The sequence below is a fragment of the Salmo trutta genome, unplaced genomic scaffold (genome assembly GCF_901001165.1).
Source record: "Salmo trutta unplaced genomic scaffold, fSalTru1.1, whole genome shotgun sequence".
Lineage (NCBI taxonomy): Eukaryota > Metazoa > Chordata > Actinopteri > Salmoniformes > Salmonidae > Salmo > Salmo trutta.
The window spans coordinates 19190624-19191205 of NW_021822911.1; positions in this window are offsets into that span (position 1 = coordinate 19190624).

The following is a 582-nucleotide window of genomic DNA, read 5'->3' on the forward strand; positions in this document are numbered from 1 at the left end:
CACACGGACACACACACACACACACCGGATACACACCACACACACCGGAACACACAACACACACTGAACACACACACTGGACACTCACATGACAGGCTTGTAATATTTTCTGATCTTTTACCACTTTGCATTTTTTATGATATATTTTACTGTTTGTGTTTGTACCACAGGAGGTTGGTGGGACCTTATTTAGGGAGGACAGGCTTGTAATGGCTGGAGTGGAATAAGTGGAATGGTATCAAACACGTGGTTTCCAAGTGTTCCATTTCATTCACTCTGTTCCAGACATTACAAGCCTGTCCTCCCCTCAGCAGCCTCCTCTGGTATGTACTGTCCTGTATGTGAGAGAGATCCAACAAGGAATTACAATGTATGTATTACTTTTAATACCTGCAAATGGCAAATAAACTACTGGAACTCCTTATGAATGTCTGCAGCCGACAAGAGGTGAAAATATTACCGGAATATTCTGCAAAATGTTGATGAAGACGTCACTCAATCCACCCAAAACAACATGCAGTCTTTCCACAAGACTCCCATGAAGTTATAGTGTGACGTTATGAGTCGACGTTAAAGTAACAT